Source organism: Manis javanica, chromosome 10, assembly GCF_040802235.1.
Source record: "Manis javanica isolate MJ-LG chromosome 10, MJ_LKY, whole genome shotgun sequence".
NCBI lineage: Eukaryota > Metazoa > Chordata > Mammalia > Pholidota > Manidae > Manis > Manis javanica.
The window spans coordinates 22,332,479-22,349,006 of record NC_133165.1 but is presented as its reverse complement, the minus strand read 5'-3'; the positions used below and the strand labels follow the sequence as shown (position 1 = coordinate 22,349,006).

Genomic DNA, 16,528 nt, shown 5'->3' with positions numbered 1-16,528 from the left:
TACAACTCAGCAGCAACTGGACACATTAGCTGCTCTAGTGACTGAATACAACTAACAAAAAGAGAACAGAGATGCATCACTTTCAATAGTCACCCAGCAGAATATCAGTGGAAGCCCAAACTACACTTTGCAACCATACCTCTGATTTCCAAAACTGTGATTCTTTAAAAATCTGAGCCAGTTTTCATGCATGTCAATTAATCTGGTTTTCCCACACTGAGTTGGGTAAGTGGCTAGTGATTCAGGTAAGATCAAGTGTGATCCTTAACAGCTGAATCCACTTCAATTGTTCATAGTTAAAGGCTGCCTTGACAGTGAGTGTGCAACTTTGAACTACTTGTAAACGATCTGCTGGGAAGAGCTTCACGAAAATTTATTGTTAAGAAATGTGAGTATGTTCTCCATAACTAAAGCTGGTTAATGCTTACACACAGACGTTCACAGCCTCCCGCCTCAGACCCCAAGCAGCACACAAGTACAGCCAGTGCCAGTCGTCCTGGCCCCCATCCGTCCCATTTCAGACCCACAATCTGGGCATGCAACTGGACAAGGAGCCACAGGCAACATCCGCGGGAGAACTTCAAGGGTATTTGTAAGAGCCTTAGCATACCTTTCCAGAACGCCTAATGAGTGACTGGTATCATTACTGGATGACCACAAGCAGCAGAAGAAACACAAGAGGAGACTTGAGCAGGAAACACACAGCAAGATATGACATCACAGGAATGCAACATGGCACTAATGAAGCGCCCGATTACTTAATTATATGAAACTTCAAAGTTGAGGATCTGGGCACTGCTGATGTGGAAGTTAGTCAAGGGACCAGGACAGGATCGATTTCTGTCCCTCTGGTGACACAAAATGACATGTCTTGTCCACCATTCTCAGAAGGAAAATAACAGAGACAGGGACAAAGACAGAGATATCATAAACATCATGAATACAGGAAAAAGGAGAATAGTCAGGCATTTCTGACGGGAATGTGGCCGGCCGCACTACGGCTGATGCATATTCAGTGCTTTAGCCACATCGCTGGGGACAGCCATACTCTCCAAAGCTGAGCGTGCCTTTGGCCATGTGACTTGCTGCCAATGAAATGTGAGTGAAAGTGAAGTAACCCTGCAGGCAAAAGCTTAAAAAGTCAGTGCTTTGTTCAACCACATCCCCTATTCCTGCCTTGGCAATTGTGAAAGCATTTACAGAAACTGAGCCTGCAGTCAGCCTGGGTCCTGAGATGAGAAACCCCTACGAAGCCATGACAGACTTGCAGCAGGGAGAGGAAATACATGTGGCTATCTCAGCCACTGGGAGTTTCGTGATGTTTTTATGGCAGCATGGCCTGCCCTAAAGTAAGTGACAGAGTGAACTTTTTGTTTATGAGCAAGAAAAAGAGAAAACATAATAGAATTCATTCTTCTTAAATGACAAATGACTTCTCTCCCCAACATATAACTTCTATATTTTTTTCAGTCAGTTTGGGGTGGAGTAACTTCAAAAATCCAAAAGTTGTAAAGAACCCAGCACACATGGAAAGACCAAATATGAAACTGAGTCCTAAATACCCCACAACTAAAGAGAAAGAAGCTCTGAATCTGAAAGAAGCCCAAACTAAAAGCTCACTGCGTCCTAAGACAGCCAGCTTCTGCACACCTGTGGCTTTACCAGTAACAGCATCAAGCGCGCTCGCTACACACGGGAGCCATGCTGAACCCTTTACAGGCAGTTCCAGTTACTCTCCCACCAAATGCCTCATAGCACAGCTGAACGACTGGGGCTCTTGAAGGGGAACCTACTTGCCCCACAGGGAGGGACTAGGATGCAAACCTAGGCAGGCTGACTGCAGGTTGCATGACTCTAACCCTTTGGCTACACGCCCTCCCAGCCCCGCATCAGGTACCTGAGCCTGCCGCGATCGGCCAGGAGCATGTGCAGGTAGCGCTCCACCGAGTGTTCGTTGAGGGCGCAGTGCAGCCAGGCCCAGCCACGGCCCACGTGGGAGGTGATGTGGCGCAGGGAGCAGAAGCGCTGCAACTCGTGCTTGTTGAGGACCTCCTTCACGTAGAACCAGAACACCGGCTCTGCACAGAGAGTGGACAGGCCGTGGCTCACCACCAGTGACGGGCAATGCACTGGGGTAATGGTCTCTGGGCAGTTTGGAGGACTTTTTTTTTTTTTTTTAGTTTTGAGGATTTTAAGAGTTACTTCCTTAATACAGAAAAGGAAGACACCAGAGAGTATGCCAAACATAACAATGACCCCCCAATCTACCATCTAGGGATGACCACTGTCCCTAGAAAATGAAAATACATTGTCAAGTATTCCTTCCACTCTTTCCTCCTGTACTTTTCTGTTTTATACAAAACTGACATCTGCAATAGGCTGAATCATGGCCCCCAAATATAATCACATCCTAATCCCTGGAACCTGTGAAGGTTAACTTACATAGCAAAAGAGACTTTGTGGAGGTGATTGAATTAAGGGTCTTGAGAAGGGGGGGTTATCCTGGGTAGTCTCTGTGGACCCACTGTAATCTCCAGTCTTTGAAAAAGGGAGGCAGAGGGGGATCTGAGGTATAAGAGGACAAGGCAACATGGCCAAGGAAGCCAAGAGTGGGATGATGGGGCCACAGCCAAGGAATCCCAGAAGCCACCAGAAGTCAGAAGAGGCAAGTAGAGATCCTGCTCTAGGGCTTCCAGAAAGAAGCAGCCCTGCCATCATTGTTGTAAGTTTAGCCTAGCGTGACTGACTGTGGACTTCAGCCCTCCCTAAGTGTAAGAAAGTTAGTTCATGTGGCTTTAGGCCTCGAAGCGTGTGGTTTGTTAGAGCAGTCATCAGAATTTCATATGCCATCACAGCGAGTGTGTGTGTGTGTGATGTACATATATATATATATATACTCATACATATATATAGTTTTGTATCCTGGTTTATTTCTTATCTAGATCATAAACATTTTTCCTGTAATATTCAAAGACCTTTGAAAACATGATTTTTGATGGTTTTCCAGTTAAATATAATTTATTTCTCTACTGCTGGGAACATGATATATTGCCAGTTTTCACTATATACTGCTTTGAACATCTGTATATAACTAATTGTTCTCATTCCTAGCTCCCCAGGAGAGACTGCCATAGATCTGAGAATAGGAACAGACTTAAGGCTTTAGGGAAAGCTAAGTAAGTTTGTCTTTATCCACAAAACAGTCATTGTATCTTCTCACATCCCACCTGTTGATTCACACACATTTCTTAGTCATAATTCTTGTGCATATCTAATTTTGTGATCAATTTTCTTTACTTAACATTGGCTCATCAACACTTTTTCATGCTATTTTTCATGTTATTTTTCATAATAATAACACCAAAAGCAACAGCCACTATATTTATTGAGCATTAACTACATACCAACCATTGCACTGAACACTTTGTACCTGACCCCGGTTCTCACAACCCCCAAGGCTGTCTCCATCTCAGAGGCAAAGTCCGAGGCCTAGACAAGTGAGGTGACTTGTGCAGTGATGCACAGTCAGCAAGTGGCCCAGCAGAAGAGGAGGCTGGAGACAGCTGACTGCAAACCGCTCCCTCACGCTGCCTTCTCACACACAAGGGAAGGAAGGCTCTGCTTCCTTTGAAAGTATCGTGTTCACAACTGCTTACTACCCCCAGAGAGAATATGCTGAGTCTCTGCTGCCAGATGGGGATTCTAATCCAGGAGCTAAACAGGCTCATAGGCCCCTCTGAAAATACGACAAGATCTTTGGTCTCCCTTCCAGAAGGGGGCAAATACACACATCTCCTCAGACCAAACACCAGCTCCACAAAAGCTCATGCTGATATTTCAGTTCGGTTACATCAGCAGAGACTGCATTCTTCCTAGGAGCCATGAGCTGGGCAAGGGTGTGGGCTGCCAAGGAGGGACAAGAAGGACCCGTGCCTAACAAGCATCCCACCTAGCAGACAGGATAACAGGTGGGGGAGGTCAGGCAAGGAATGACCCTGGGCAGGCCACTCAACCATGCTAAGCTTCAATTCCTCCTCCTTAAAATAAGCCCCCAAGTAAAGAAACACCTGGGTTTGGGGGTCCATGGAGAACAGGAGGTAAAGTACTGAGCACAAGGCCCAGCCCATGACGACCAACCACCACATGTTTAATAATTACTTTCTTATACGAGAGCATTTGTGTCATTTCCTCTTTTCCCATTTCTGTTAACAGCATCTAAATGTATACGCATATGAGCATACACACCTGTGGGTCAACTCAACCTCTAGGATCATTTCAAATAAACACCTCAAGAGGGACTGGAAACACCACCAACAGGGCAGTTCACACAGGACTGCCATCTCTGTCAGTCCCCAAATGACACACTAATCCCCTCCCCAAACCCATAAGGTCAGCACACACGATACAAGAGTGTTACTGCCTTGGTTCCACTGGAAGCCTCTCTCAGAAACCAGGGCGGGGGACCTGGGTTATTCAGTTAACTTGTTCTGAAACACATCAACCAGTGTGTAAATCCATCTGTAACTCCATCACAACTCAAATCAAATGACTCCCACCTGCATCCTGCCTTTCCTGAGGACTGCAGTTACCTCCCTCTGATCTTGAATACACATGAAACATGAAAGGTGTGTTTTCACCTTTCAATTTTGCAAATTGCTTACTGCTACAGAATCCTTCTAAAGCTTGCCAGAGCGATGCTGCTGATGATAAGGATTATCCCAGTAGGGCTCCGCTTCCACTGCCAGAATTAATGTGGCCTATTTAAAGTGCAGCTCACCTGCCACTTAACCCTTGCAGTGTCCATACTTTAATTTGGAAATATATACCAGTCTCTCACTGCTTTGAAACAAGAGGCTAATTCCAAAAGTGGGCAAGGGCTTCTTCTTCTCTGGACTCCTGAAAGCCATCTGCCAACAAGAACAAGAGCCAGGAAGGGAGTGTTGAAGCGAGCTATCTGGGGGCACTTGTTAATAGAGGGTGACCGATAGACAGCACAGGGCCTTTGGTAAGGTTCCTAACAGGCTCAACTTTAATCGATGTCAATAATGCAAGAATTCATACTTTGGAAGCCAAAAAGGACAAAAACTCTGGCTCAAAGATCAGTTCAGGCATTGTGTGACCTTGGGCAACTAATTTTGCCCTTCATTTTCCTCATCTGTAAAATGCTGCCTGGTATAAAGGGAAAAACAGGAAAATAGAGCTTACATGGAAAGTGCTTAGTGCCAAGGACCCCAGTAGGCAAGCAGCATCCTGCCGGTCTTCAGGAACCAAAGAGGAACCATGCTCCTTGGGAAATTGCCTTCAGCACTATCAATCTCTCCTTCCCACGGGGGTGGGCAGGCAGGCAACTCAGGCTGGGCAATGACCTGGCCACAGCAGGGTGTGCGCCATGCCTGGCCTCCCTCATACCCACCCTCATCCTGGCCCTTGTTTGATATTTTGTGCATCATGATTTTTCTGTATTAGTTTTGATTTTTTTAATACTGCATGAAAATATTATTCATCTTGATAGCTGAGTTTTTGGTGCTCCCATCAATTTTGAGGCTAAAGTGAGTATCTCACTGGCCTCATCTTAGTCCCAGCCCAGGACTACTTGGTCTTCTGTGCAACCTCTACCTGAACCACTAGGACACAGGCCTTGTCTCCTTCAAGAATGGAAGTCAGCAAGCAATGAACAGAGGGCCACTTTTGGCCCACCACCTGTTTTGTTAGTAAAGTTTTTTTGGAACACAGTCACAGCCATCTGTTTACATACTGTCTTTGGCTGCTTCTCTGTTAAGAAGGTAGAGCTGGGAAGTTACTACGGAGATCCTACCCCACAAAGCCTAAAATCCTATCTGATCCTTAAGGAAAAAGTTTTCTGACCACTATTTTAGAAATAGGAGCTCTAATAATCATAATCATATAGAGTGAGCCTACCTGGGAAAGATGCCAACCCAGACAGAAGGGGGACTGAGAGAGATGTGGAGGATGCTGAGCCCCTCGATCCAACTCAACCCCTAGTTTTCTTACTTGAGTCAACATGTGCCCCTTTTTGCTGAAGTCTAAATGGCTTGCTGTCACTTGCAACCAGAAGAACCCTAATGCAGTAAGATAGGGTGTGTTTTTCAATCATTCACAAGCATTTATAGAGGACCGATAACATGCCAGGCACTGGGCAATGCCTGCATGCACTGAAGAGGCAGATGCATCCCTGAAGAATAAAGGAAAAAAGCTCTGCTCAACAAGAAACAGAAAACCCAAATACAAGGAGCTACACTCCTAAAAAACAAAGAAGGTTTATTCTTCTCATCTACTTAGTCTGGAAGTAGAAAGCTGTTTCAAATGCTCTGTCATGGGCAGAACCCCAATCCCCTGACCTGCACCTCACTGTCTCAGAGAACCATCACCCACTCTGGCATCACATTCACAGTTGGAGCAGAAAGAAAGAGGACAAGATAAAGCCAGCATTATCACCCCTTTTCTCCACAAGGCTAAGTAATCCTGAAAAACCACAGGGAGCAGAGAAAGAATGTCAAGACTAGTTGAACCACTCATGATCCAGTACCTCGAGAAGAGCATCCCACAACCCCAAGCAAAATCAGGATTCTACTAAGCCAAAGAAGAAAAGGGGAGTGCCTTGAAGTCGGAAATGAACAGAATCAGCCCGACATGGTACCAGCCATTCCAGGAGCAGACAGAAAACCAGATGCTTCCATATTCCAGCCTGAGACCTGGGTGGGCACAGTCACTCCCAAATCCCAGCTGCATTCCAATCTGGACAAGCCTGACTATAGGGCATGAACGGCTTAGCAAAGCAGTTTCCAACAGGCGCTGTAGCTGGGAACTGTGCCATCCCCCAACCAGCAACAAGACTGCCTCCTGGACAGGAACACAGAACTCGGGTGTAAATATGAACCATACACCATGAAGACTTGTACAAAGTATGTACACTTTTTTTTCTCTCTCTTTTAAATTGTGATAAAACACACATAATAAAATTTACCACTTTAGAACAAAACAGCAGCAGAAGCACAGAACCCAAGAATGGACTAACAGTTACCAAAGGGAAAGGGACTGGGGAGGATGGGTGGGGAGGGATAAGGGTGGGAAAAAAAGAAAGGGGGCATTACGATTAGCATGTATAGTGTGGGTGGCGGGCACGGGGAGGGTTGTGCAACACTGAGAAGACAAGTAGTGATTTTACAGCATCTTACTATGTTGATGGACAGTGACTGTGAATAGGGATGTGGGGTGGACTTGGTGAAGGGGGGAGCCTAGTAAACATAATGTCCTTCATGTATATCAAAATAAAAAAAAATAAAATAAATTTACCACTTTAACCATTTTTAAGTGTACACAGTACAATGTACACGAAGTACATTCCCAATGTTGGGCAACTGTCACCACATCCACCTCCAGAGCTTTTCCATCATCCATAGTCTTTAACAAAAACGCCCCCATTCTCCCCTCCCCAAGCCCCTAGTAACCTCTAGTCTACTTTCTCCAGGATCTATTCTGGGCACTTCATGAAGGGAATCACACAGTAGGTGACCTTTTGTATCTGGCTACTTTCACTTAGTATAACGTTTTCAAGGTTCATCCATGTTAGAGGCATCCAGACCCTAACATGCTGGGACAGTTCTGTGCTCCTTACTAAAAAGCCTCTGGCCCCAGCCCACAGCCACTCCAGCTGTCCAGAACCCTCCCCAGAACCCTGCAGATGTCCCCAGAATCTAGTGACTCACAGCTTAACAGCCTGCCCAAGGGGCTGGCACTCTGGCTGCTGGCTTCCTCCCTAAGGCAAGCAGTGGCCTACCAGCTGTTAAATGTTTATATCACCAGCCCAGACAGAACCCAGCATTTTCTTTGCACTTTCCACAAACATACCTTCCAAGATCTCTCTCACCAGAACTAGCTGATTTGCAAGTTCATGAATACAACAGAGAACTACAAAGGCAGAACTGAAACCCTACAGAGATGGGTGAGGAAGTGGACTACCCCTCACAAACAAAAGGATGGGCCCAGGGTTCTCCTGTCACATGCAGCTTCCTCCAAAATTAATTTTCTACAGAAATGAAGTTGTACCCAAAGTGACTCAATGAACCAAATATAAATTCTGCTTTGAGTTAAATGCAATCAACCATTTTCAAATAGCCCCACCGAGGATCATGGAGGTTGGTTTCTCTAATTTCAGTTGGAGGTGTATATATTAAGAACACCTGCTTTCAACTGACTGTGAAGCTGTACAGACAGCAGACGGTGGGGTTTGGCTTCCTGGGAAAACCAGCAGCACCTCCTGAAGTCTGGGTCCTCAAGTCATCATTTTTAATTTAGACTTTTGGTGGCAAGGCATCTTTCAATACAGTGAAGCTACAGGGACATGTGAGAATGGACACAGTCCTTGGCCATAGAGAGAGAGACAGTCAAGGAAACAAAACAGGTAGGAGTGTGACATGAGTGTTTGCTGAAAGACAGACTCAGAACTACATGGGGGACACAGATGAGAGGGCACAGTCCAGCTGACCTGGGTGGGGTGCTCTTGAATTATTTTTTGAGAGAAATCTGCAACTGCAAGAAAGAATCGATCAAAACCACTTCACACCCATTTGAATGGTTATTATCCAAAATAATAATATTAACACATGTTGGCAAGGAAGTGGAGAAATTGGAGCTCTTCTGCACTGCTGGTAGGAATGCAAAATGAAACAGCCAGTGTGGAAACCAGCTTCTCAGTCTGGTATTTTACTGTAGACGCCCAGAGAGACTAAGACAGCCAGTAGCTTTATTAGTCTTCCTTCTCTCTCCAGCAAATGCAAAATGACTCATTTTTCCACACTACAACCTATATTGACTATTAGGGCTTCCAATGGCTACAAAATGCACCAATTCCAAGCCAAACCTAGGCACAGCTCTCAGCCACTTTCAATTCACTTTTAATTAATTTTAAAATTAATGTTTGCTTCTGCAACATATTTCTACGTTTAGATATGTAACCGCACTAGAGGAAGTAAGTATTTAATAATATGGATAATGGCTGAACCACTGTGTTGTGCATTTGAAACCAACATAAGATTGTATATTAGCGATATTTCAATAAAAAAAAATTAACCTTTGCACTTTTCCTCAAGAATGAATCACTTCCTCTGTAGCATGCTCAAGTAATGCTGGTAATAAGACACCTCAGGAATCAGGAAATACAGTCCTGTGATCATCAACAGAACAAAAAGGCATCCTACAGTATGGGAGAATATATTCGTAAATGACATCTGACAAGGGGTTAACATCCAAAATATATAAAGAACTCACACACCTCAACACCCAAAAAGCAAATAACCCAATTAAAAAATGGGCAGAGGATATGAAGAGACAGTTCTCCAAAGAAGAAATTCAGATGGCCAACAGACACATGAAAAGATGCTCCACATCACTAATCATCAGGGAAATGCAAATTAAAACCACAGTGAGATATCACCTCACACCAGTAAGGATGGCCAGCATCAAAAAGACTACTAAAAACAACAAATGCTGGCGAGGATGTGGAGAAAGGGGAACCCTCCTTCACTGTGGTGGAATGTAAGCTAGTTCAACCATTGTGGAAAGCAATATGGAGGCTCCTCAAAAAACTCAAAATAGAAATTCCATTTGACCTGGGAATCCCTCTCCTTGGAATTTACCAAAAGAATATAACTTCTCAGATTCAAAAAGCCTTATGCACCCCTATGTTTATTGCAGCACTTTTTACAATAACCAAGATATGGAAGCAACTTAAGTGTCCATCACTAGATGAACGGATAAAGAAGATGTAGTACATATACACAATGGAACACTATTCAACCATAAGAAAGAAACAAATCCTACCATTTGCAACAACATGGATGGAGCTGGAGGATATTATGGTCCGTGAAATAAGCCAAGCAGAGAAAGACAAGTGCCAAATGATTTCCCTCATTTGTGGAGTATAACAATGAAGCAAAACTGAAGGAACAAAATGGCAGCAGACTCAAAGACTCGACTCCAAGAATGAACTAGTGGTTACCAAAGGGGAGGAGTGTGGGAGGGCAGGTGGGGAGAGAGGGAGAAGGGGATTCAGGAGTATTATGTTTAGTACACATGGTGTTGGGGATCATGGGCAAAACAGTGCAGCACAGAGAAGGCACATAGTGGATCTGTGGCAACTTGCTGCACTGATGGACAGTGACTGCATTGGGGTAACGGTGGGGACTTGATAATATGGGTAAATGTAGTAACCACATTGTTTTCTCATGTGAAACCTTCATAAGAGTGTGTATCCATAATACCTGAATAAAAAATAAAATAAATAAATAAAAAAGAAATACAGTCCTGTGCACATTGAATAATGCCCTTCCTTCCAAACAAAATGTATTCACTGAACAGACTTTTATTGGAGAACTTAGCTATTTCCAGTTACTATGCTAGGGGCTGGACATCAAGAGGAAGAAAATCAGACACAGTGCCCTGCATTCCCAAAGCTTTCCATCTAGTGGAGCATATAGACAACAGACAACTGAATATGGTGGGACACTATGATTAAGTGGGATCCCCTATCCTTTGTTCTCTAAGACAGGGGATGGCAATCTTTTTCATTAAGAGCCAAAGAATAAATAAAATGAAGTAAATAATCATTTTTTACTTTATGGACCAGATCTTCTCAGTCACAATTCTGCCTAAAAGCAGCACAGACAGTAAGTAGATGAATGCTTGTGGCTGTGTTCCAATAAAATTTCATTAGAAAAATGGTAGCAGGACATAGTTTGCTGACCTCTGCTCTGAGTGATCATAACTTACTTGATATTTGCTGCATAATTTACTCATTAATTCAAATTGGGAGATCAAGATCTTTCAGGGAACCATCTTTCTGGAAATAATATGCCATTATGAATAGGAGTAGGAGATTCTGCATCACAACCATGTAGACCTGAGTAGAAATCCCAGCTCTGCCACATATTAGCCCTGGAACATTGAGGAAGTTAATGCCTTTTTTTAGCCTTCTCTTCATCTGTAAAATGAGGGAACTCTCATTCACTACTCATTTCAGGAATCAAAAACAGAATAACGAACACAAAGGTCCTGACAAATCCCCTGGGTCACAGGAGCTGCTGTTTGAATCACTAACAAACGCTAAGAAAATCAGGCCTGTGGTCAGCCAATTAATCAAAGAGGGCATAAAATACCCAGGTCTCCATGGTGGAAAGCAGTATGGAGGTCCTTCAAAATGCTTAAAATAGAAATACCATTCAACCCAGGAATTTCACTTCTAGGAACTTACCCTAAGAGTGCAGCAGCCCAGTTTGAAAAAGACAGATGCACCCCTATGTTTATTGCAGCACTATTCACAATAGCCAAGAAATGGAAGCAACCTAAGTGTCCATCCGTAGATGAATGTATAAAGAAGATGTGGTACATATACACAATGGAATATTATTCAGCCATAAGAAGACAAATCCTACCATTTGCAACAACATGGATGGAGCTGGAGGGTATTATGCTCAGTGAAATAAGCCAGACGGAGAGAGACATCAGCTCAAATGACTTCACAAAGCATTCCCAGCAGCTGCCTGTGTGTCTCCTACCTTTGCCAGAACATCTGCATCTCCTCCCAGTCAAAATTATAGCTTATGCAATTATGTTGGCCTTTCCTGGGTCATGAAGGTCAAGAGCAATTATTAGGACTTTTACTACAGATGCATTTTCCTGCTTCAAACAAATTCTGCATGGGCATCAATTTAATAGTTTTATAACTTTCCATCCAACTGATGCACTCCATTTTCTAACCATTTCCCAATCGTTGGGCATATACATTTCTGAGTATTCATCATTACGAATTACCCTGAAAATAACTTAAGGAAGAAAGATATTTCAAGTAATTTCCTCAGACTAATATTACTAGACAGAGAATTAGGGGAAGCTGGAAATGCTGCCAACAATAGTCACTTCATGGGTGGTCTGCACATCACCCAGATTTACTCACTGCACCACTTAGCTAAGGAGGCAGTTATAGAAGCTGTTCTTCTCTGGCTACCTTTTTGGTCTTAACACTAAATGGTTTTAGAAGTAACATATTACCTGCTGTCAGAATCCAAGGCAATCTCCTTTCTCCCTCCAAAGCGCATCTGGCACTGCATGGAAAAAGAAGCCACTGAGATCAGCTGCTGGGATGGGACACTCAAATGTCACAAGGCCCTCAGGGTCACAGAGGACAAAGGGCCAGAAACTCTTGGTGCTGAGTGAAGGCTCCCCATGCCCTGGGTGTCAGCCCAGGATGTAAGACAGTGAACACCCCAGTCTTCCAGCTGCCACTTAAAGGAAGCCTTTATTTCCCACTTGCATGGAAGGGAGCCTTGTGGGAAAATTCTAAGAGGAAAACAAAACCACACAGCCTTCTACAGATTATCTAGGAATAATCTGCAGGAAGCGTCCTCTACCTGTCAGCAGCTGACTGTCTAGAACACTGCTCCTAATAGGCAATAATTAAATCTTTGAAATCTGTGATGATGGGTCCCTCTTGACAAGGCCCCGAAGTTGTTATGACTGGCTATAAAATTATAACAGCATCAATCAAACTTCAAACAAGTCATCTGGTAATGGGGCACAATTTGCCCAGGATGGGTACAAACAAAAGCAAACTATTCCTTTTTAAAATTGTGACAAAATAAAGATAACATAAAATTTACCATTTTTACCATTTTTAGTTACACAATCCAATTCACAATGTTCTGCAACCACTGCCCCTATCCACTACTCCCTGATAAAGGTATAGAATCTCCACTGGAAGTAGCAGGCTTGCAAGATTCCAGAACTTATTATTATTTTCTTATATGCAAATTATATCTCAAAGCTGATTTTTTTTTAAAGTCATATATACAACACTTTCACAATCCTAATTCAACCAAAGTAATAACAATAGCAGCTCTGGACTATTTACCTTTATTTATTTATGTTTAACTGCTACACTTAAAGTGGTTCAACTTGCCTATTCAGCTTCTTCTTAGATTTTCCATCTCTGGAGAAAAGAAGAAACTACTAATGTGAGCTCCATATATACTGTGAACCAGGTACCAGCCAGGCCCTTTTCATACTTTAACAAATGCAATTCCCTTAACAGCCCTATGGAGATCAGTGACCTGGTTTCAGGGAAGAGAGATGCTCAGAGAGGCTAACTGGGCTGCCCCAGCACACACAGTGGTGAAGAGATGAAGGTGGCATTCAACCCCAGCTATATCTAAGCCTGTGTCTTTCTGGCACACCAGGACAACTCAAGGCTTAGGCAGATGCTAAATTCTCTGGGCTCGCTTCAATACTTAACACACACCTCTGTTCAAGTATTTCTCTCCTTATATTGGTGGGTACATGCATACAGTTGTGAGTTGCCCCTTCCAAAAATATGAGCAACCAAGAATTCCCAAGGTTGCATGGCAGTTCTGCTACTTATTAACTATAACACTTTGAGCAAGTCATTGGACCTTCCTGAGCTTCAGCTTCTTCATCTGTAAGATGCAAATAACTGCAGAAACTATCTCAGAGGGTGGCTGGAAGGATTAACTGTACAGCTCTTAGCAGAGCCTAGGATATGACGAATGTGCAATAAACAATGCATGTTTGTATAAGCACAACATTACAGGTCTATTTATATGTGCCAGAGGGATTACACAATTAATGATTCTCATGAGTTCAGATGGCGAGTGCACAAAATGTTTTCTTGAGATTTTTAGTTGTGGAAATGAATAAATAATTCTTAGGAGAGAACCATCTTCTCATTGGTATCCCATCAGTAGCCTGATCTTCATATCAATGTGTTTTGGGTGGGTAATTTTTATATAGTAAACAGAGTGTTTATATGTAAAACAGAGTGTTTTATATAGAATACAAAGTTCTATGGGTCAAATGCTTTGGGAACACTGCCCCAAGTGGGGCATAATTGTGAATCTTAAATAAATAGCTACCAGGTTCTAAAAAGAAGCGATGCATGTCTGGTACATTCAGGCAAGAAAACTGATGCCAGCCTTGTGTCAAAGCTCACTTCCATGCCCACGAAAAGCCAGGCTTCACAAAAAGCTTCAGCCAATCAGAGCAGACCCCACGCTGGAGGAGCCATATGATCCTGGCCATGGCCTCACTCCTCCTCGTCCCTCTTCTCACGCTCAAGGGGCCTTAACTCTAACCACAACCTCAGCACCTGTAAGAGTTGCGCTAAAACACAACTGCTTGGAAATAAAACTTTAAAGCCCTCTTCAGTGCCCTTCTCAAAGGAATGTCACTGCAGACAGGATCCTCCAAAGGACTTTAGAAAGTCAGGACACAGAGGTTCCTCTGTCCCTACTTCCAATTGCCTTCCCTGCCATATCATTTCCTGGGGAAAGCTATTAGCCTCACTGCTCCCAGATTCAAAGTGGGAGTGAGTGTGTGTATACAGAAGCACAGAAGTGACTTCTAAATTAACTATGTGCCACTATCGCTGGACCTCAAAGCCAAATGTGCACTTCATCTTCTTACCTGATTCACTGCATCCAGCAGTCGCTCCAGCAGAAATTGTCTTTTCACGTCATTGTTCTGTGATCCTAAAATGCAACAAGACTTGATTAGCTCTGTTTGACATTAGCTTCCTGTAAAGACTTTCTGCCACATAGTATATTGCTCTCCCCAAAAAGCAACAGCCTCCCTCGGAAAAAAAGCCAGTGACAAGACCAGGTTATCAATAATGTACGTCATTACGATGAATCTGAGCCTGTTACCGCTACACAGGAAAGCAGCTGACTCTTCCCCAGACTCGAATGTGCCTGAAATGGTCTAACTCAGAGTTTCGCAACCTTGGTGCTACTGACATTCCAGCCAGATAATTTTCTGAGGTAGAGGCCCCTGTGAAGTGCAGGAAGTGGAGCAGCCTCCCTGGCCTCTAACCACTATTTGCCATCAGCACACGTGCACATCCTCTAGTTGTGGGAATAGAAATGTCTCCAGATACTGCCAAATGTCCTCTAGGAGACACAACTGCCCCCAGAAGAGAACCAATAGGCTGACTTAAAACGCAGGCTTCCTAGTACGGCCGGCAGCCTGGCTGACGTCAGCATCATCTCCAGCATGTTTGCCCACGCCACCTTCCCCAACACAAGCTGAAAGCCCCAATTACTCCTCTTCTCAGCCTCTCTGCTCAGACTGACCTTAAGGAGTTCTGGCTAATGAGAAGTAAGCAGAAGTACTTAATGAAACTGGGAGGGTTCCAGGAAAATTATACCAGCCTGATAAAAGAACAGATGTTACCGTGTTCATTCCTCTTCCATCCTTCATGCCTTAATCATAAACACACTGGGTGGAGTGGAGGCAGCATCTTGTTCCAGCAAGCAACAGGCCTGGAGGTCCCGGCCAAGAGAATCAAAGACACCAGCCCTGCTGTCATTTCGCTGCTGAGCCAAAGCTAGAAATCTCCTACCTTTCACACAACAAAAAAGTCCCATTTGTTCAAACCACTGTATATTGGGCTGTTATTTACAGCCAAAAGCATTTCCAACTGATAACATGTGTTTTAGGGTTCCTGGACCCAATATTAACATGAGGGGCAGGCAGGCAAGAGGGAGGTGTTCCCATACACACACCTCACTACCAAGCAATTCTCAGACACCAGCCAGGGTGGGTGTCTGAGACTTCAACTCAACTCTGACACTATCTACCCGGAGACAGTATCAGGTTCCACAGGCTGAAGGCTCAGTCCCACAAAGCCTGCAAGCCATGCCCCACTTCAGACACCAGTCCCAAGCCCCAGGCTGCTACCAATGCAGGTTCCAACGACCTCCTCCTTGGGTTTGAGTAATTTGCTAGAGTGGCTCACAGATGATATGGAAACACTCACATTTACCAGTTTACTGAAGGATGTGATAAAGGAGACAAACCAACAGCCAGAAAAAGAGAATACACAGGGTGAGGTTGCAAACAAAGGAGCTTCATCCTCATGGAGCTTGCGGCCCAGCTCAGAAGGGTTCTGGTTCCCCAAGCGGGGAAGCTCTCAGGAAAAGAACCAAAAGCTGTCCTCCTGTGTTTTTATGAAGGCTTCATTACATAAGCGTGACTGACTAAGTCATTGGCCACTGGCTGACTCTCCTCGCCCTGCAGGTCCCGGGGTGGGCCTGAGAGTTCCAACCCTCTAATCTCATGGTTGGTCCTCCTGGCAACCAGCCCCCCACCTCTGGTGCTTTCCCAAAGCCCTTAGGTGGGGTGACAAGTTACCTTCATTAATAACCAGAAACCCACTTCACCTTTATAGCTCTGAACCATTTTCAAGAACTGTGGATGAAGACCAAATATAGCTGAGAAATATATTCTGGCCATCTGAATGATCATGGGTCATTAATCATACCACAGAACGGCATACACCAAACTTCCATTTAAGAGGGCCTAGGGCAAGGTCACTTCAAAACACCAAGCAAACCACTGTCTGAGCCCATCTGAGGCTCCACAAGAGGCCCAGGACTCCAATCAACAGCGACATATTATGATGCACCAGACAGAGAATACAATTTGAAGAGATTCAAATTCA

General features: G+C 44.1%; 1 pseudogene; it reads right to left on the bottom strand.

The window, feature by feature from the left end:
* Window positions 1-16,528, bottom strand: part of LOC140844000 (sorting nexin-29-like) — a 67,139-nt pseudogene that overhangs the window by 36,489 nt on the left and 14,122 nt on the right.